Source organism: Mustela erminea, chromosome 2 (assembly GCF_009829155.1).
Source record: "Mustela erminea isolate mMusErm1 chromosome 2, mMusErm1.Pri, whole genome shotgun sequence".
Classification (NCBI taxonomy): Eukaryota; Metazoa; Chordata; class Mammalia; order Carnivora; family Mustelidae; genus Mustela; species Mustela erminea.
Window position 1 is genome coordinate 71,095,130 of NC_045615.1, and position 22,764 is coordinate 71,117,893.

Below are 22,764 nucleotides of genomic sequence, written 5' to 3' on the forward strand. Positions count from 1 at the left end.
CTTTAATTGCAAAACTTCTCAAAAGTTTTCCCCATTCTTTATATATACCAACCCACTTCTGTTGAGCTTCCACCCATGTTAGTCTATTGAAACTTTTTCCCCAAGATCACCAGTGACCTCTGTCTTGTCAAATCCAAGGATCACTTTGCATCCTTATCTTATTTGACCTCAGCCTCTCAACATATTTGACATAATTCTCTCTTTTTTGAGATACTTGATTTTATTAATTTTTCTTAATCTCCCTTCTATAAAGGAGGAGTTGAATAGTACATGTGCTGACTTAGGCCATATGTTTGTTGTGAGGATTAAATGAGTTAGTATATGAACAGAGTTTAGAATGGCACCTGGCAAACAATATATCTCGATAATTGAAAGCTGGTGTTCTATAAAATGTACTATCTTGGCCCCCTCCTATTTCAAGGACCACTTCACCTGTGGTCACTTTATGGCTACACCTCTGCTGTCAGAACTCTAAAGGTTGGAGCTTCCCAGAACTGGAGTCCTGGGCCGTTTTCTCTCTCCTATCAAAACTCCCTCCCGCTATGATCCCACAGAGCACCATGTCTTTGGTTATTATACAGATGTTGATGTCCCAAGTTTATGCCTTCAGCCCTTACCTGTTCATAGAGTTCCCACTTTAACTGCTTATGTGGCATCTTTTAAGTCTACTAGCACTTCAGATTTAAGATGTCAAACAGAATTTTAGATTCTCCCCAGATTTTCCGGTATTGTGTATAGTACTAATACCCAGTTATTCAAAGACCTTGATTGCTATATTTTTCTTATTTTCCAAACAATTAAGTCCTATTGACTGTACGGCCTGGAGTTTTCCCAAAACCTTTCATTTTTCTCCATCTCAGCCATGATGACCTTTCACGACCCTAATGCTTAAATGTTTCCTGAAAGAACGCTCGCCTCCCATTCTTGGCTTTCTGATATCTAGCATCTACTCAACAGCCAGGGTCATCTTCAGTTATCTTTGCCATTCAGTCCCCTGTTAACCCCCCCTGGCTTTTCAAACATCTGACTGTGGCCCACTTGGGCCCACGTAATCTCACCATCACCCGTGCTTTCAAATAGCTGGACCACACTTCCCACTTCACTCACTGAGCCTTAGCCTTCAAGACATTTTCTGTTCTTCTCACACGCTAAGCTCATTTCTCCCCTAAGTTCTTTGCACTGCTATCCCCTCCGCTGGAATTCCCCTCCTTCAGATCTTCTTGTGGATGCACCTTTTCTCCTTCAAGGCCTCTTTGCAAGTGCCTTCTGCTCAGAGAGATTTTCCCCATCACTCAATTTAAACTGCTCTGCTCCAGTCACTTACTATCTTTTTTTTTTTTTTTTTAAGATTTTATTTATCTATTGAGAGAGAGAGGGAGAGAGCACAAGCTGGGGGAGCAGCAGAGGGAGAGGGAGAAGCAGACTTCCCAGTGAAGTGTGTAGGGAGCCCCCTGCAGGGCTCAATCCCAGGATCCTGGGATCATGAGCTGAGCCCAAGGCCGATGTTTCACTGACTGAGCCGCCCAGGCGCCCTTCCAGTCACTTATTAACTCATTTCTCTTTCTTAATTTCTTTACAAGACTTATCATTATCTAAAATCATATTTTATTTATGCTGGTGTTTCTTCGTGGTTTATGTTTATTTCTCTCGTTTGGAATGCTGCCTTTATGAGAGCAGAGATCTTTGGTGCCGGGTCCCCTAGTAGATGATACCTGTTAAATATTGTTGAATAACTGAAGGCTTAAGAGGTGGTATTTCCAATAAAGGGTGAGAACAATCAAAGGCAATCTAAATGTTCTCTGTTGGTAATGCTGTATCTCACAAGTATCTTTTCCTTCAATATAAATAAAACTTGAAGTCATAACAATTCCTTCCAAACCCTGCCCCTGGTCAGCATGGACTTGAATACCAAAACTACTTGGTTGCAAGCAATGTGGAATATCCATACTAAGGTTTCAAGGAAAGATTTGTGAAATACAGTGACTCAATTTATCAATTAATTCATCTCAGACTGCTCATTTTCATCATTCATGAATTGTTGATAATAATCACTGTCTACTTGCAAATGTAACTTGCAGAAATAAAATATTGCCCATGTTAAAATGCTTTGCCAATATGTTACTGTCATTAATATTACATATGGCATTTAGATTATTTACAGAAGCAGGGCTTGGTAGGGAAAAAGCCACCATATCTCTTCTCACGATTAGTCTCATGTATCATTTATGCATTTATTCATTCTTTCAACAAATACATACAGAGTACCTAAAAAGTGTCAGGAAATGTGCTGGAAGATAGGTAATGAATTAAATATATACCAAGCCCACCTTTTTCTGAATATCATACTAAAGCAAAATTACCAGTATAACCAATGATCAACATACCAGGAACATCATAATTTGGACGAGACATTACATATGGCAATCTTGGAGTATAAAATTTATTTTCTTTTTCTTGGAAGGACTGAATTGGTGATGAATATGAACTGAAATGTCCCATCCTGGTCATATTCAATGTTTTCTCCAAAATAGAGAGATTTTCTTTAAGCTGGGAAAGCTGCAAGAAAATATCATCTAGGTCCTAGAAAGCAAATTATCATTAGTGAGGGATTAAAGAAAGATAAAAATGAATGATTAGTCAAAATAGGGTCAATTGTATCACATTATGTCTTCAAAAAAGAGATGCTATAAAGCATATCCAGGGAAAATATTTAATACCCAAAGTTTTTTGATAACACATTATAAAGAAGAAAGTCCATTTTTAAGATAACTTATTCATTATTTAAATAATTTTATTATCAATTTTTCCTTCTTGAGGTCTTTAGGTTTAAAATTCTGCCAATCTGTACTCACCCAAAACAAAGAAGAGAGGATTAGATTGGATTTCAAATAAAATTATACATGTGGCATCAAAGTTTTCTCTGTAAAGGAATTCTACCATAAAAACTTATGAAGCAAATAATTTCATTATTATTTCTTATAGAAATAAAGTCAATGAATGAAGAGTATATATTCAAATTATTTAAAGCAATTAAACATTGTACAACTGCCAAATTCTTCATCTTGGTCACAATAATGTTCATAGTGATATGTACAGTTTGAATGGTGACTCAGAGTTAAAATTTTCCACATCAGTTAGGTATATCATGGGTGAAAGGACCAATCTATGTTCATTTTCTAATGAAAACTGGAGGGAAATTGTATTCACATATATTATTATATTATAAATATTCTACATATATGTTATTGTTAGATACATTTGATACAACATTATATACATCATAAACATATCAATAGTGTGTGAGAAATAGAGCAAATCATTTTTCTGACAGGAGCCAGAAGCATCTGATAACTAAATGTGGAGTCGCTGGTATTATGAACAAATCTTTGGTGACATCTAGTGGTCGAATACAGATTTATGTATTCACTTTTTTCAAAGCTTTAAAATGCCCATGTTTTATATAATCTTGAGAGATGCTGAAATAAATTGGAAACTGGAACAAAACGGAAAAAGTAAACTTCTTTCCTTCAGAAAATAATACCTTAAAACTGGTTAAGAATAAAGGGGAAGGCAGAAAAGAGAATCAGCTTTTACTAAACATTTTCATATTTTATTGTGAGAAATTTGTGTAGGGAATAAAATTAAAAACAATTAGTTCACCAGCTTACATTATAAATGTGTTTCTTTCTGCAATTATAGTTAGCTTATGTGGATATGCTCTGATTCTGACCAGAAGTACCACATTTATTTTTTCTAATGAAGTGAATCCCGGTAATGTAGACTTCTAACAGAATTTGATGGAAGACAGTAGGAGGGCTTGTGAATATATTTTTTATGTTCTGTAATCTACCATTCTTCATTGTGTATTATTGCCAGTATGTTTTGGGGATTATGAAGTAAATATGCACTTATGATTAGTGGCTTCAAATTTTGATAATCCAGAATCCATTTTATATGTTATTTAAGCAAGGTAACTTGCCAAACTATGAAGTCTTTGATTTTTAGTAGGTTGTGAGGGACAAAATACCTATATTTTTAACAAATGAACTCACTTAGAGCTTGAGTCTGCATTTTCAATAGCAGAAAAAATGTGCTAAACAAAACCTATACTAGATTCTAGTATAAAGTTTATATATAAGTTTATATAATAGAATGAAAACATTAATAAATGTTAATAATATTTATATTTAATCAATAAAATTATAAATAAATTAATCACAATAAATTATTATTTAATTATATTAATTATATTAATAATAGGATGAAAATATTGATAAACTAATGAAATACATTTGACAAATACCAAGCTTTTCCAATCCCAATTGTCTTTGATTTTTGTGACTATCTATATGCATTATTGACTCTTTGGAACAAAATTCTATCAAAGGGTGGGGGGGGGGGAATCCCAGTTATACTTTAAAGGCCATGTCCACATACTGCAAGTGGAATTGGAATTTTGTTAATTATCTGGTTAATTTAATTACTTCAGGCATTTAAATCCAAACTCAATTTTTCATAGCCTCATTTACTTACATTAATGTGTCTGTATTGATTAAATTAAATGTTTAGTCTGCACTAAGCCACGTTGATTTAACCCTGCAAACTGACAGGAAAGTAATAAGGAAGTGCATATAACATAAACTACCATAGTTTCTCAGGGGAAATGCCCATTTTCTTTACATTAGATAGGCTCCATCGCATTAATCTTAAACAATGAAATATTTGAAATATATGATCAAAGTTTTAAGGACAGTTCCTATTTTTATTAGTTTATTTAAAATAAATACTAAGGGGGCACCTAGGTGGCTCAGTGGGTTAAGACTCTGCCTTCAGCTCAGGTCGTGGTCTCAGGGTCCTGGGGTTGAGCCCCTCATCGGGCTCTCTGCTCAGCGGGGAGCCTGCTTCCTCCTCTCTCTCTCTGCCTGCCTCTCGGCCTAATTGTGATCTCTGTCTGTCAAATAAATAAATAAATAAAAATACTAAGTACCTACTAAGTGCCAAGTACATTGCATTTAGGAAGACAGTGGAGAACAGCAGACTCCAAGCTTCATGCAACATATAATCAGTCTAGCTGAGAAAATTGGCATTGACAGAATTCGAACTGATTGCAGTCATATAAGATGCTATGGGAATTTCTAATGACAAGAAATCCCAATGTCCAAAAATTTAGAATGCCTATTAAAAAGTCACATTTATCCCTTATTTCTAGATACCTGTCAAAGATTTTCAAGCTATTGTAGTCTGTGTTCTTGCAGGAACTAAAAGTGAGAGCTTTACTCAAAAACAGAATTAAAAGACATCGAGGATATGATCATTTGTAATGTGTGTCATAAGTAATGACTTACTTTACAAAAAATAGAGCAAACTCAAAGCCACTCTATAATAATGCTGTTCTCATTCATGTTTATCTTGATGTTACGGTGAATGGGAAGAAGCATTTATAGCTAGGCCATCAGGAATTTCATTGGCTCCTATGGAGGTACTGTTAATGCCAACCGTGGTGAACATCGAGGCTGAGGAAAGCAAAGCCTTTGCCTTTGCTTTTGAGTATCTTCTTTAGTATTTAATTTTTCTCTGAGTTGGTGTCATATGTGATTCTTGGGCCCTTCTGTTTTCCAGAAGAGTGAGCAAGTTTTTGTCTTCTTGTCCCCAAAATACAGATGTTAAAGCTGCAACTGGCATCTTCAGCTACGGGAGTCAGTGTATTATACTCTAATCGTGTATTAATACACGCCTAGCTCTGCCCGGGTTATGCTATTTCACAACACAATTTTACTAGTAAAGAAATGGAACTTAAGAAAGGTGGAGAGACATAGAACTAACAAAGTTAGAAATAAAGGCAGAACAAAACAAAATAGTACATAACTCTACAAATGTAAATGTCCTTATGTTTTAAGGAATTCTTTCTTGTCTTCATTAAAGTATTGCTTTTTTTTCTTTTTTATTGGTGTAATCATGGTGCTCTATATATATATATTATTTTCATTTGGGCTTGTAGAGTATACATTTTTTCCATACTACTAAAGATTATATTTATCACTTGTAGTTTTGTGAGATAGTCTATCAGAGTATATATGTCATAGCTTACTTAATCATTGTCTATTTACATTTATATAAATATATAAATTCATTTTGTTGTGTATTTCTCATTGTTTACTGTTAAAAAATATTCTTTTGGGAATACCTTTGTGATTGCTACTTTTGGAATATTTACATCATTTTATTAAGATAGAGTCTTTGAGTTGAAATTCAACTGATTCATGGGTAGGATTAGTTTATAGCTTTTGATAGGCATTGTTAAGTTGCTTTCCAAAAACCTTCGATGGTTTATCATGAGTACCTTTTCTTGGAATACTATCATATTAGGAATTAGGAATACTATCATTATTAGGAATTAAGCTTATATTTTTCTTCTTTTGCTAGTCTGCTAAGTAAAAAGTATCTCAGTTTGATTTTAATTTTCATTTCTTCACTAAAGAAGATATTTTTATGTACCTTCTTGTCTGTGTTTTAATTTTTTCTTCAAAATTTCCATAAAGTTTGAGTTGTTTTTGGCAAATATATTTCTTACTATATTATTTGTCTTTAATGTTTATACATAATATCTTAATTTTTTCCTAATCTATCATACCCTTTATGCGTTCTTCCCTTGTTTCCAGACTTACAAAGTCAATTGTGTCCCTTCCGGAATGTTGATAAATTTTTAGCTCTGCTTTAAGTTTTGGAAATTTTAATTTTCAGTTGATATAAATTAACTCAAGTATTTGAAATGAGTTATTTGCCTGAACTAATTTTCTCCCCAACTGATAAATTGTTATTCCAACTCTCTTCACTTTATGCTTTCTTTATTCTGATTTGGTTGTGTTTTCTTTGTCATGTAGACGTTTTTAAATTTATCAGGACCCATATTTGTCTTGTAAAGGGTTTCTTTTTTTTTTTTTTTTAAGGGTTTCTTTTTCTTCTTGCTCAGGTTTCATACTCTGACATGCTTTGCCCATCATGGACATTGAGGAGTATATTTTGTTATAATTTTTAATATATTTTTATCTCCTGATGAACTAATTAGCACTAGATCTCCTGATTCATGAGTAGGTATCTTTTGAGGCTTCAGGGTGGCTCAGTTGGTTAAGCCTCCAAGTCTTGATTTCAGCTCAGGTCATGATCTAGGAGTCGAGATCCAGCCCCGCACTAGGCTCTGCACTGGGCATTGAGCCGACTCGAGATTCTCTCTCTCCCTCTGCCCCTCCTCACCCCGCTTGCACTCTCTCCAGACTAGTTATCCATCTTTGACATTTTGTTCCTTTGCTCATTTCAATGCAGTTTTGTTTAAATGTCTCCTAAATATGTCTGATCTCAGATGTATCATGTAGGAGCCTCTGAAAACCTCGCTTCATTTCTTTGATGCAGCTCTTTTTCCCAGAAAAGCTACGTAGCTGCCTATTTGTGAGTCGCTTAACATTTGATCAATTAGCCACAAGATACTGACTGAGAAACAAAGAAAAGTTTCAACAAAATGGCATGAACAGATGGCGAATCTTGGAAAGAAAGCCTTCTTTTATCTACATAGCCCACTGACCCTTATTCCTGGAATGAAATAAGGGTGCTTTCAAAGATGCACTTATGCCATTGCACGGAATTATTCTGTACTGTTTGTGGATGAATACAAGCTCACCATTCAGTGCAGCCGCTGTGCTGCTGTCTTAAGCACAAAAGAACAATTCAAGGATAACTGACCTTGATACCCTCATATGAGGTCCTGAACAACAAATCTGGTGTTTGCAGGCCGAGTCTGAGGCATACATTTGGAAAGTAAAGCAGAAAATTCGTGTGAATATAAACTCTGTTATTAATACTACTCATATCATTAAACTAGTCTATTTGAAAACAGTCCCAGGATGTAAGTAGTGATTTATTTGTTTGGGGCGTAGGGATGGAAAAGTCCTCCTCCTTCTCACTAAACAATCTCATTTGAGTTTTTCATGTTCAGTAAATTCTAAGCACTGGGGAATACATTTTCCTTCCTATAACTCAATGTGGTTTGCATTAGTCCTTAATAAATATATTATGATATGCTATATACCTCCGTTTGCAGTTTCAGAAATCATTGTGTAGCTTCCTGCCAACCACCTCCAAAATGAACAAATAGGTTATTGCACTCAAGGTGAGTAACTGTGTATCTTTTAAAATTGAATTATTATCCTTTTAAAAAATTAATCATCCTCACTTGTGCACCAACCTAGACAGAGTACTGACCTCCTCTAAGCGGTTGTGAAGGTTATTCAAAGCAGTGGTGACATTTTCCAGTTGTTTTTCGAAAGCATTCATTTTTGAACCAACAGGATTCTGGAGCTGCTGAAAGAGAAACGCCACAAAGGCATTACCCCAGGCAAAAGCAGTGAGATCATTAGTGGGATTGCAGGTAAAATGACTTAGTTTGATTTTTGAGTCTCTTGGTTAAAATATCTGGATGTTTTTTAATAACGTAAAGGGTGCCAATGGTAGTTTAGTGTACAATACTGACATCCAATGGAGAGACAAATTTGTTTAATTTTTTGAAGAGATAGAAAAGAGTGATTTATGCTGCTTCTAAGGAATCATCCACACTGAAGAATTAATTTGATCTTTAACTCATGTAAATTCATATCTCAATATCATCCCTTTAAAACAGTGTTACAATGATCAACATAGTTGTGTACATATGTTAAAAAATTTCCTGGTGTAATCCCTTTTCATTGTGGTTGATTATTGGAAGCTTACTGCAGGCAAATACTTGTTGCTTAGTTCATCAGGCTATCATTATTAAGTAAATATATATCATTTGTTTATACATAATTATATTTATGACATTAAAAGGGACTTACAAAAGATGCATTGTTCATCTTAAAAAGATATTTCCCCCCCAAAATTTGGTAAAGCTGGGCTGAATCAGTGTTTGGTTGATTTTCTAATATTTCATAATTAGATATATTTTAACTATTAAAAATTATGGAAGAGCCATTAGTGCTGCTGTATTAAATCAGAGCCTGTGTAAATGAATGTTTTTAGAAGGCCACTGATGTCGATGGAAATCTGAACCTCCCGTGCCTGTAGTTTTCCTGTCAGCAGATTAGCAATGTGGATGTTGCCCAACAGGGATGAATGGATTCTTATTCAAATTCATATAAGCTTGGTAGTTTAGAATGAGAGTTCAAGAGTCACACTGAAAACAAACAAACAAGTTGAAAAGAGATCTGTGATGAACATCTTTATGTGTGTGCATATTCAGCATACCTCCTCATTCTTTTGATAATGGAACCTGTCTTTACTGTGGTGTTCCATATAGTTTGGTGGGAAAATCCTTCCCCGCAGGAACAGAGATGTGCTCAAGAGCGAGGCTTGGCAGTCTGAGAACCCATCTCTCCTGCCAGCAGTAAATAATTCAGGGATGAGCACAGGAACCCAGAGGAGCTATCTTTTCAGACTGCCAGGATTGCTAACCCTGTGGGATAGGAGCTTTAAAGACAATAGCTCTGGATCGCTGGATCCAGTTGTACCTGAAACTGGTAATTAGATTTTTTTAGTTGTATGAGTTAATCCACACATTTGTATACCAAGTTAGTTCAATAGAAGCTTACTTACCTTTGCATATAATGTAGCGAACCACATATTGATAAGAATTTTGAAATAAATCATAAAGTACGCCTTTATAGTTGTGGGTTAACTATACCAGAACATATTTCATTTCACTATTTCATTCCCTTTGAGGACAATATGAAATTTGCTGTTATACATGCATAATAAAGATGGTATTAATAAAAAGTAAAAAAGCACTAAATTAGTTGTGAAGACATTTGAGTGGAATCTATTAATAATTTTCTTGCTAATCAACTCAGTCATTTTAAGCAAATCACACTTCTTATGTTTTTGTTTTACTCTTATGCTTTATACAGGAGCTGACTACTATAACATACTGGATACCTGTCCCTGCTGGGACTCAGATGGCACGCCCCGACGTCTAATCATTTCCTGCACAAAATCAACTGCAAAAAACACAAGAACAAAAGAAACAAGAAAGAAAACACTAACCAACACAAAATTGAACACAAAATATGTGTCTGATATCCTAATACCCTAAGGTAATCTGTTTCAGTATTCTTTTTCCATAAACTTCTTAGCCAAGGAGTTTATTCCTTTTTTCTTATGTTTACTTTTTGCCTTTCATACAATGTTTTGGGTGCTGTGAAATTTAGCGATGTGAATTTTCCCCATTTTCCTTATAATTCTATTCTGGAAAGTTTAATGAAAAATAAAAGAGATCAAGAGAGTGGAAAAGTGTAAGGGGAGCATGTATTCACTAGAATGTGGAAACTCAGATTAATGGAATTTTCCCATTCATTTATTCAGCAACTAAATCTGACACATGCTTACTGAATCCCTACTACGCTAGGCACTTTGCAGGAGTATTTTTCTATTTTTCATACTGATGTGAGGTTATTTGAGCAGGAACAGATGAAGGAGGTAGAGTGGTTTTAAGCATAATTTTAATAAGCACGTTCCGCACCAAACACACACAATGTTGGGTCTCTCCGTATACACATTTGGACGGAGCAAGACATGGGTGAAGCAGAGAAAATACTAAGAGGCACAAGGTGCTTTCAGGTTATCTTTGAAATTTGCTGCTGTTTGAAAATAGCTGAGGGAGAGCTTCTCTTTTCCGCACCACAGAGGGTCACTAACTTATACTTATCTGTTCAACCTCTCAGGAAACTAGACATTTCTGCCTAGTATCTGCCCTTGACAAAGATCAGGCAGTGGAAGAACCTCTAACCAGATTAGTGAGTTAATGAGAAAAATGAAAATTGTAAGAGTTCACTCAGAGTCTGATTAAATGTAAAAGTGTATATGTTTACTTTATAACTTAGTTAGAAATAATTCTATGGGAGAGTCTAACTTGGTGGATATATCCAGGAAGGAGGAGAGAGAGAAAAGGAGACATGCCATCCATATTTGAACTTGGTAAGTAAAGCATTGAAGCTCAGATACAAATTCACACAAGAGAGATTTAATTTTCTCAGTATAATATACCAGTACCAATAGCCAGATTCTTAGCTAGTATCTGATTGCTCCCTACATAGTAATGGAGCTGAAATAGTAAGTAGTGTATTAGACTGTGGGAAGGGTGCTTCTTTTATGACTATGGGGGTTTTTCCTGTTGTTTTGTTTTTGTCACTATTTGATATAACTCTGAATACAGTCCATCCCAGTTTTTAAAAGGCAGCTCTTTATTTCAACAGAATGATGAATCCATTAAGATTTTGAATCAGAAATGTGTGCTAGTTTCTTGCTTAATACAAATATCTCAGGCCAATATTCTGTAAGAACTGTAAGCTGTATTTATGCACTGCTATTCTAGGCTTAACCGCTATCAAACTTTCTACTTCTTTGTCATCTAACATTTCCATAGTAATCTAAGACTGTGGCTTTCACTAATGTTTTCTCAGTCTTAAATTTGTGGACAGAGATTATTAAGGATTACACTGCACAGAATAATATCAAATGGTTAACAATGTATAAAGATTTATACTATAACACGGACAACAGAATCAAAGTCAGTAGGAATGGGTTATTGATGTATCAGAAAATGCCTTCCAGATTAAGGAAGTAGGGACATGTTCTGGTCATTCTTTCTTCCCCCTATCTTAACATAGTCCATAAGTAGTTCGAATCTGTAGATGAATAGTCCCCTGCTACAGACAATTGTATGATAAACTTCCTTATCAGTGATAAACATATCTTATCTTATATATAGAAATTAAGTAGTATTATTACCAAGATCTCACAGTGAGATTTTTTTTTATGATAACTGAAAGTATGCCTTTTTAAAAAATTTCTTTTCAAATTTTTATTTAAATTCTAGCTAGTTAACATATTGTGTAATATTGGTTTCAGGAGTAAAATTTAGTGATTCATCACTTATAATAGTGGTTTTTTTTTAAGATTTTATTTATTTATTTGACAAAGAGAGAGATCACAAGTAGGCAGAGAGGCAGAGAAGCAAGGGAAGAAAGTTCCCCACTGAGCAGAGAGCCCGATGTGGGGCTCGATCCCAGGACCCTGAGACCATGAAATGAGCCAAAGGCAGAGGCTTAATCCACTGAGCCACCCAGGCACCCCTATAATAGTGGTTTTAATAGAAACTAGGTCCAACAACTATTTTCTAGCAGAAAAAAAGAGCTGCAAACAAATACTCTAAATAAAGTAAAATAGCAAAATATTTGGCTTAATACACACACACACACACACACACGTGTATATATATATATACATACCTATATACACACATGTATATAAACTCATCTTCTACACTGTGTGGTTTATTGGACATTTTTATATGGTTTATGGGTCCATGGGTAGTAAACAGTAAACATGTTCTGAGCTAAAATTATTCAGTCATGGCCTATGAATTGTGAAAGCCTGCTTGTCTAGTTGTTGCTGTATGAGCTCAGGATTGCTGTCGGATGATAATCTCTGTCTTACCCATGGGTATTCCCTGGCTCACCTTGGAGAACAGAGGAATCCCTCTAGTCAAGTACATGACCTTTTCAGGGTCCTTCATTTTTACAAGAGGAGGTCCGCTCCCTCCCAGGGCAATTGCCTACTGAAGCGCAAAGTGCTGCATTGAACTCCCACAGTAAAGCAACGGTACTCAAGGTCCTTTCCAAGAGTATAATTGACCTGACTGTCTTTCAGTAAGATTCAAAAGGTTGGCCGAGATAAATAATAGTCATAAAGGACTGCATAAAGATGATATTATCCACCCACTCATCTAGATATGTATTTCCAAACACACATTTTAAGTAGCAGGCTACTTTTATCCAATGGGATTTTACTCACTGCCTGATAAATAAAATGGATTAAAAGAAGAGTCTACCCCATGAGAGTCTCCTTTGACCAAGGTGAAACCCTGATATCTTCCAAGGAACTCATAGCTCTACAATGAAACATTTGAAAACCATTGCTCCAATCTGGGCTTGCAAGCTCAATTGTCCTTAAGGGCTCTCTCAGGTAAATGTAAATGATGCCGTGTCTCAGATACGTAGATAGTAGTGAGGGAAATCTATACATATATATGTATACATATATATGTATAGATTTCCCTCACTACTTTCCCTATTTTATATTATATATATAAAATATGAAACAAAATCATATTTGAATGAATGATTTAGGGAAATATATATATTCTTGGTGTGTGTGTGTGTGTGTGTACACGTTGGAAGAAAACTGACAGAACTATAATCTAGGACAACTATTTAATCTTTCTGAGGAACTGCTCCCATTTTAAAAACAGGAATAATATTATTTAACAAATAAGTTTGTTGGGTATTTAAATGAGACTGTGCATATGAAATACTTATCAGAGTGCCTGGCACATAATCAGCCTCAATAACTGTTACATAGTAATACTTATTTTATAGCTAGAAGAATATATGCCAGGAGGAGAGCTAATGAAAATCATCAATTATGTTTTGGGAATTGATAGCTTTATTTTTCACTTTATAACTCCATCCTTTATTTGCTGAGCTATTGTGAAATAAATTACATACATCATTACATTTCATCTCTAAGTACTTCCAATGTACATCTTTGCAAAAACAGCACTCACACACCTAAGAGAACATTACCACATCTGAAAATAAAGATTCCCTCCAGTCATCCAATACTCCGCCCACTGTCAAATTTTGCCATTTGTCCCCCAAAAGTCTTTTATGGTATGTCTGCTCAGTAAACAATTTTAAATGGGGAATAATTTACCAGGTTGCTTACTATATAATCTAAACATCGTTTGGGCATTTCGAAGCAATTAATTTTATACGAGTTGGCTAGTAGAAAAAGACAAATGTTAGGCAAACGGAAAGGGCAAGGAAAAGACCTGGCTTGAACAGTCTGTTACATCCGAGCGGACAGCCAGGGCATGCTGTTCACGGCAACTGGTGTTTTCTCAGTTGGACTCCAGTGTCACGGGGTAGAGTCACGCTCTTCATGCTATTCATTCTGGCAAGTAATATGGTGATGAACAATAATACAAACCTGAAAACTGTCAGTATAGAGCAGAGAATTCACTACCGTTTCCATAGAAAGAAACTGGTCCGACGGATTACGCATATAATTGTGCAGCTGGAGGATTTTGCCTTTTATGTCCTGAAGTTCCAGTGTCGTGGATATATTCGGTTTGTGAACGCATTCAAACAAACAAGATAACTTCCTACGAGGACAAAAATTGAAAAGCACAGAAAGCAAAGAATTTACTGATATTTTCTGTGAAATTGATTGACTGACAATTAAACTGAAAACACTTAAGTATCAGGAAGATACATTAATGAAAAGGAAAGAAGGTTTGGTAAAGTGAACATGGTTCAGAATTTAGATGCTCTGTTAGAAAATTGGTACAGCAAAAAGGTTATTCTTTGCTTTTCAAAAGTGTTAATTACCTTGATTTTTTAGCTGTTGACGTGTATTTCCACAATTTATGGTTCTGTACTTTGTGAAAGACTCATAGCAATCAGAGAAAAACTAAACAAGAATGAAATTGAGCACTTGCTTTTATTTATTCCAGCCAGAGGTTTTCCAAACATATATGCTGGTTCATTAATTGGGGTGAATTGTAAATTTCTGATCTTTGAAGTTACGGCTAAATCTGTTAGTCACCTCTTTCCCTCTTCTATCTCCCATTCTTTCTCTCACACATACAGACACATAGACACACACACACACACACACACAGAGTCACATTCACACACTCCTTGCAAAATTTTTAAAAAAGATTTTATTTATTTATTTGAAGGAGAGAGCACGAGCAGGGGTAAGGAGCTGAGGGAGAAGCAGACTCTCTGCTGTGACAGGGAGCCAGACTTGGGGCTCAATTCCATAATCCAGCGATGATGACCTGAGCTGAAGGCTGATGCTTAACTGACTGAGCCACCCAGGTGCCCCTGCATTATGTTTTTTAGAAGTAATTTGACGACTTCAAGAATCATCAGTATGATTTATGCTATCACATGAAGCAATGGATTTATTAAGAGTTTGGGAAGATGAGATTATGTTGAGTGAAATAAGTCAAGCAGAGAGAGTCAATTATCATATGGTTTCACTTACTTGTGGAACATACAGAGGAACACAGAGGACATTGGGAAAATGAGAGAAGTGAGTTGGGGAAAATCAGAGAAAAACCATGAGAGACTGTGAACCCTGAGAAACAACCTGAGGGTTTTGGAGGGGAGGAGGGTGGGAGGCTGCGTGAGCCTGGTGGTGGGTATCAAGGAGGGCACGTATTACATGGAGCACTGGGTGTGGTGCATAAACAAGGAATCTTGGAACACTGAAAAAAATTAAATAAAAAAAGATTAAAAAAAAGAGTTTGGGAAGATGGAATTAAGTCAGATATTTTAATCATTCCTTCTCAGTGTCCTTCCTTGTCTTCACTGCTCCATGTTGTCTCATTCTAAACATTCTTTCTGAGTGATTGCATTCATTATGTCTCAACTATGTTAGGTTTTCTTTTTTTTTTTTTTTTTTTTTTTTTTTTTTTTTTTTAAAGATTTTATTTATTTGACAGAGAGAGATCACAAGTAGGCAGAAAGGCAGGCGGAGAGAGAGAGAGAGGAGGAAGCAGGCTCCCTGCTAAGCAGAGAGCCCGATGTGGGACTCGATCCCAGGACCCTGAGATCATGACCTGAGCCGAAGGCAGCAGCTTAACCCACTGAGCCACCCAGGCACCCCTATGTTAGGTTTTCTTATTCAAAGTATATTAGCTTAGGAAATATAATCAAGCATCTGCTATACGTTAGGCACTTTTCTAGGCACTAGAGATACAAGAGCAAACAAGACAAAGACTTCTATCCTCATGGACTTCACATTCTAGAGAGAGAATAACCAAAATAAACAAGGGAAATGTATAATATGCAGTGAAGAAAAATGAAGTCAAGAAAGAAAAAAGAGAATTCTGGTAAGGTGGGAGTGGGGGAGGTGTCGCAATTATCTATAGGATAGATAGTAAAAGGCTCTTATTACGTCAGATGCCCTGTTATGGGGCTGTATTTACTAGAGAAGAGGGAAGGTTTATAGTTGTTTTTTTTTTTTTTTAAGATTTTGTATTTTTAGGCTTATAACAAAATTGAGAGGAAGGTACAGAAATTTCCCATGTCCTGCACATACATACATAGCCTTCATTATTCAACATCACTCACCAGAGAGATACATTTTTTTAAACCAAATATGATGTACATGGACACATCATTATCACCTAAAGTCCATAGTCAGTATTGGAGTTGATTTTTGATTTTGTACATACTATGGGTTTGCAAAAAACATATAATGACATGTATTCACCCTTATAGTATGTACAGAATAGTTTCACTGCACCCCAAACCCTTGGTGCTCTGCCTGTTCATCTCTCCTTCCCCTCAACTCCTGGGCACCATTGGTCTTTTTACAGTCTCCATACTTTTGCCTTTTTCAGAATGTCATAGAGTTGAAATCATATGGTATGTATCATTTTCAGATTGATTTCTTTTACTTAGTAATAGTCATTTAAGGTTTCTCCATGTTTCTTTTAATGGTTTGATTGTTCATTTCTTTTGGGCGCTGAATAATATTTCGTTGTGTGGATATGCTAATTTATTTGCCCATTTATGAACTAAAGGACAGTTTGGTTGTTTCCAAGTAGAACTGAACAAATTATGAATGAGTAAAGCTGTTATAAACATGCATGTGTAAGTTTTGTGGAGACATAAACATCCAACTCCTTTAAAACATACCAAGGAATGCAATTGCTAGATCATATGATAAGAGTATGTTGGGTTTTGTAAGAAATCACTGAACTATCTTCCAAAAATAGCTTTACAATTTTGCAAACCTGCCAGCAGTGTGTGAGAGTTCCTGCTTCCCCACATCTTTGTCAGCATTTTGTGTTGTCAATGTTGTAGATTTTGGCCATTTTAATATATATGTAGTGGTATCTCATTATTGTTTTAATTTGCATTTCCTTGATGACGTATGATATGAAGTACCTTATGCTTACTTATGTATTTGCTTATATGCTTATTTGCTGTCTGTAGGTCTTCTTTGATGAGGTTTCTGTCAAGGTCTGTGGTTCATTTTGGATCCATTTGTTTGCTTTCTTATTGTTAAGTTTTAAGAGTTCTTTGTATATTGTGCATAAAAGTCCCTTATCAGATGTGTCTTTTGCAGGTATTTTCCCCAGTCTGTGGCTTGTCTTCTCATTCTCTTGACATTGCCTTCCATGGAACAGAAGTTTTCAATTTTAATGAAGTCCAGCTTATCAGTTTCTTTTTCAGATTCTTTTATGAATCATGTCTTTGTTATATCTAAAAAGGCATCAGCATACCTAATATCATTGAAGTTTTCTTCTATGTTATCTTCTAGGAGTTTTATGGTTTTGAGTTCTACATTTAGATCCGTGATCCATTTTGGATTAGATTCAGCTTTTGTATGTGGATGTCCAATTATTCCAGCACCATTTGTTGAAGAGACTGTCTTTGCTTTATTGTATCACTTTTGCTCTTTTGCCTACATTTATGAAGGTGTATTTCTGGGTTCTCTGTTACATTCCATTGATCTATTTGTCCATTTTCTTCACCAATACCACTGTCTTGATTACTGTAGCTTTATAGTAAGGCTCAAAATCAGGTATCATCAGCCCTCCAACTTCATTCTTCTCCTTTAATATTGTGTTGGCTATCCTGGGCAGTTCATAATGTTTTATATTAAGACTCAAATGGGCCAGACTCAGTTTTGACAAGCTAGGATGAGAAGCCAATTGATGGTAGCTGAGTTGAGGCCACGTAGGATGTTACTGCCATAGCCAACCAAGCTCTGACCAGGGATGCTGCAGTAGATGTAAGGGAGAAATAATCAGATTCTGAAGATATTTTGAATGTAGAACCAACGGAACATGGATATGACAAAAAGAGAATTACCAAATTGTCATCCAGAGTTTTGTCCAAAGTTTTTATTGAAAATTGAACATTTTGTCTGGGAAACTATGAGAGTGGAGTTACAATTGAGATACGAGGTTTAAAGAGCTTAAAAGGAGCAGGTTGTGTACATGTGTGTAGATGGTGTGTGTGTGTGTGTGTGTGTGTGTACATGTGCCTGTGTATGTTACAGATAGGAACAATCAAAAGGCATTTTGTTTGAGGTGCATATTAAACATTCAAATGGTGATGTTGAATAGAAAATCTTGACCATAAGAGACTGGGGTTCAGGGGCGAATTCCTGGGTAGAGATATCAATTTAGGGATTTTCAGCATAGTAGCTCACGCCAGGAGACTGGATGAGATCACTAAGTAAGTGAGGGTAGAGAGAGGGAAGTTTCAATGTATAAGATATAAGACTCTGCATTCTTAAAAGATTGGAAATAGAATAAGAAAACAGCAAAGGAGATAAAGAAGGAGAACTCACTGGAATAAGAGGAAAACCAAGAAAGGATGATGACTTGGAAACCAACTGATTAAAGTACTTAAAAAAAGACAGAATAATATATGGGATAAAATGCTATTAATAGGTCAAGTAAAATGATGGCTAATAATTACCTTTGGATTTTGGGAATGTGGGGTAATTGGTGACAGCAAAAGCTGCTATGTTGTAGTGTTTGAAAGATAGGAGAAATAATGGCGTGTTCATCTACAGAGTGATATAGTCCAGTAGAGAGAGAAAGGTGAAGCACGAGAGACACATGAAAATTTCTGGATTAACATCCTTGAGTAGGTGAAGGGAGACAAAACCCAGTATGCAAGTAAAAGATTTGGCTTTAGCTAGGAGTAAAGGTGAATCATCCACAGAAGCAAAAAAAAAAAAAAAATGAAAGGGCACATGTGGAGAGTTCAGTGTATATAGTAGTGCAAGCATGTAAATAGAATCTTTAGATTGTTTCATTTAATGAAGCAATGTCATTGGCCTATAGTAATGGGGGGGGACTGATGTGAAGGTTTTGAGGAGAAAAAATAGGTCTAGACATGTTATCCAGGAAAGTGGATTAGTAAATGGACTAGAGAAATATAAGATTTTAGCTGAACCATATTAGAGACACACTAGGGACATGCAGTGAATTTAAAGTGATTGTGGTCTCCATGTGCTGTTGCCACCATTGGGTCACATGAGCTCAGGCCAAGAGCTTGCTGAGAGCTGGTGTTTGGGTTTTGCTAAGTATCACAGAGGAAGAGAGGGGGATGATTATAGTAATTGGTCATGGAATTTAAGCTGGTGAATTGATTGAATAAAGTGAAGTGAGAAGAAGGTGGGAGTTTGTGAAAATGTAGTAAGAGCAGAGGTTTTTTCCTGGGGTTAAAAGATTGTTTGAGTTGAGGTACATATTAGTTTCCTATTGCTGTAGCAAATCACCACAAATATAAAAGTTTAGAACAGCACAAATTTATTATTTTACAACCTTAAATGTGAGAAGTTTGAACTATGTCTCATTCGCTAAAATTGGGGAGACGGCAAGGTTGAGCTTCTTTCTGGAGGCTGCAGAGAAGAATCTTCCCCACCCCCCAGCTTCTAGAGACTGCTCCCATTCCTTGGCTCATGCCTCCTTGTATCTTTAAAGCAAGCAATGTCTATTTGTGCCATTCTCAAGATACCATCTCTTTGGCTCTGACTTTTCTGCCTCCCTCTTCACCATTTAAGTACCCTTGGGATTACACTGGGCCAATCTAGATAATACAGAAAAATTTACATGTTTTAATCTTAGCTCTTTCGTAGTCCAAGTTCCAGCCATTCCTCCTTGCCATGTAACATAGCAAGGATTAGGACACTGATTTCTTTGTGGGCCATTACTCTGCCTATCACAGACTATTAAAAGTAGTGAGCAGGAATAATGGATGGACATGAGAGGAAACATATCTAAAGAAAGATGTCATTGGAGGGTAGGCAGCTTCAAATTGTTATGTAGTAATGAGAAGCTCTAGAAGGTGACCAGGGAAAGAGCCAACTTCAGCGGAGAAGAGTAGTCTAAAGATCTGAGACTAGAATATGGAAATGATCAAGAGTTATTCAAATGCCCTTGACATTATGATATAACCAACTTGAGAGTGAATTTTAAGAATCCATGGGATAAATAGTGAATTGGTGAGGGGGAGTGATCCACTGTGGTAGATTTTATCATTGTTTAGCGAATACTAGGCTTGGCCATGTAACTTGCCTTGGCCAAAGGAATGTAGAGATGAGTCAAAGTGTGGCAGTTCTGAGCAAAGACTTTAAGACGCATTACAAGTTTGAGGAAAATCAAACTCAGTGTTTGCGCTTTCAAGGAAATCAAGGTTCACAGAGAAGACCTGTAATTTTATCAGTGCAAGAAGGTGAAGGGAAAATTTAAAGAACCTGAGGATATAGGGGAATTTGCTAACGATTGTGCACAACAACGTTCCACAGCACAGTGGTGAGATTTCTGCTTTGATTTCTGTCTCATTTTCAGGTGTTTGTTTCCCACCCTCTAGTAAACATCTCAATATGACAAATCCAGACATCGCAAGCTCAAAATAGCTGAGACCCAATTCACTATTTCCCCCCTACACAAAATTCTTCTCTGAGAACATCTTTCTTTTCTTTCAAGCTGGAGATCTGAGGCCTCCTTGATTCTCCCCTTTCCTTTATTTCTCACAAGGAGAGTGAGAGTGAGTGCCCAGATTCTGTCTATTATACTTTCAAGGTGTTTCCCAAATCGGTCCCCATTTTTCCATCCTCATGACTGCTGGCTTTAAACATACCTTATTTTCATTACTTGCGTGAGATATTAGAAGAATTTTTGAAAAAGGCTTTATGTCTTTAGTCTCATCTCTAATTAGCCAGCTTATCTAGTGAAAGAATATGAATTCTGGAGTCAGATATTTCTCGGGTTGCATACTGGCTTTGAGACTTATGGTGGGACCAGAGGAAAGATAATTAAAGCTTTGTAATTTTAAACTTTCCTCACCTGTCAAAATGGGACACAATAAAATTACCTACTTTACAAGTGTGTTCCTAGAGTTAAATGAAATAGCACCTAGGTAATTTATGGTGCTAACTGATGTCCAATTAATGTAAATTTCCTTCTTAAATTTCTAGAATAATCTTTCTATAATGTAAATGTGATTGTGTTATTCTACTGTGAAAACACATCTCAGATTCTTTCTGAGTACAGAACGGAAAAGAAATCTCTACCATGACATAAAAGGACTTCAATTAGTTGGCCCTCTTATATATTTTTCTTTGTTATCATTGGCCACAGCTGGTGGCCCTAAGTTATAAAAAGTCTGTTGCTGCTAAACCCACATCGCTCAATTTTTAAGTAGTGCAGCATCGTGGAAATGGGCTAAGGCAGGAACTGCTAGCTGCTCATCAAAAATCCATTTTCTCTCTTTTTGTAGCAGAAGCTTATAGCTGTAATCGCTATCTGTGTTATCTTGCTCCTTACATTCTTTATGTTTCAATCTTTCGCATTAAGATGGGACCATGTCTCTGAGTGCTGGGTAGCAGAATTCACACGGAACTGATATATACCATTTCCCTGCCTGGCCCTTTAAGTCTTAAATAATTCTCCATGCTCACTTTTTCTTCCTTACCTGCAGGCCAGATGTGGACAGTACATGGGGGATTTTAAGCCTTCCAGGTATGGCAGAGACTTGAAATGACAGAAGTTTGGATCTGCGAATGATTACATGAAGCAGTGTTTTCCCTCAACCTCCACTGGATGTGATGCAAACAAAAAAGAAGCTTTTGGAGCATGGTGATAATCCATTGACATCTATTATTGATTCTAATAACTGTTAGCCTACTAGACCGAGGCAGATTTTGAGTGTGGGGGGGGATGTTGCTCTAATAAAACCTGAAGTATGTGTCCATGGTTCAGTGGCTGGGAAATCAGCTACAAAGGGGCAGATGTAACAGGATGACAGGTGAGGTTCGGCAAAATATTTGTTAAAAATGTAATATGATAACTAGAAAGGTAGACCTCAAGCCTGCTAATACTATCTCTATGAAAAGAGGTTGCTAAGCAAAACATTGTATAGGAGTATTGGTTACTTCTGGGTGAGTCCGGTTAAGCACTGCAAGATAGAGAAGAACTCAGAAAATAGTTGGCCTATTTGTTGCAAAAAAAGCTGTAAGAGTCATTTGGAGGCCTTATTTAGGCAGACAAGTCAACTGATTCTGAACTCCAAATGGTTAAGAGATATAAAAGATGAGATTGAAAAAAGGCTTTGAGTACTGACAACCCAGTGAGACTTTGCAGTTGAAGTGAGTTACTCAAACCCACAAACAAAGAAAATTAAAGGTTATCCTCCCATTTGGGCCCTACTGCTCCACCTGGTGTCAAGGTAACACATTAAGCTGAGCCATAGGGTTTAAGGGCGAGCAAGCGCAGAAATAAAGCAAGGTCTAGGAAAGTACTCTGAGTATGTTTGCAGGTGTATGAAAGAAACTAGATGCAAATAAAACAGAAACCTACCACTAAGTTTTTGAAGGACTGTTATTGTCAATGAAACAATGTCCATGAATAAAGTCTTTGAATGTTCAAACTATTAAATACATCTCAGGCCACCAGGTGATGACTTTTTTTTTTTTTTCCCCCTGTGAAAAATGACAGAGAATGGAGAACCTTTTAATGGAGTGAGTCAGGGCACATGGACAACAACAGAAAATGAAGAGCTCCTGAGTTCCTTCCAGATGGTGGAAATAGGGTAGAATTTAGGAAACTTTACCCAGTGCCAGGAAAAGAACCTTTATTTA

General features: G+C 36.2%; 1 long non-coding RNA gene across 1 annotated transcript; it reads left to right on the forward strand.

Annotated features, from left to right (window-relative positions):
- The first annotated feature begins 8,145 nt into the window (after positions 1 to 8,145).
- On the forward strand, positions 8,146 to 21,803 carry LOC116584627. Its single transcript, XR_004283265.1, has 3 exons — positions 8,146 to 8,419; positions 9,930 to 10,115; positions 21,606 to 21,803. It is a non-coding gene; the product is annotated as an uncharacterized LOC116584627 (long non-coding RNA).
- The last annotated feature ends 961 nt before the right edge of the window (positions 21,804 to 22,764 follow it).